Here is a 222-nt window from a genome sequence, read left to right as displayed (position 1 = left end):
GTGAAGTCCGTGAGCAAGCGGAATTCATTTTTTTTTGTCATGTTCTTAAAACAGTTTTAAAGGAACAAGTTTTCCGTTTCCTTTTTTAGTAACTTCCTATATAATGAAGTTTTACTTTTATTATTGTTTCATGAACTTTAACTTTTAATTTGTCAGTTTATAATAAAGGTATCAGGTTTATAATTTTCTTTTACTTTCTCAAGTGAATAGTAAATAAAAGAC

The sequence above is a fragment of the Penaeus monodon genome, chromosome 31 (assembly GCF_015228065.2).
Source record: "Penaeus monodon isolate SGIC_2016 chromosome 31, NSTDA_Pmon_1, whole genome shotgun sequence".
Lineage (NCBI taxonomy): Eukaryota > Metazoa > Arthropoda > Malacostraca > Decapoda > Penaeidae > Penaeus > Penaeus monodon.
This window is presented reverse-complemented; position numbering follows the sequence as displayed.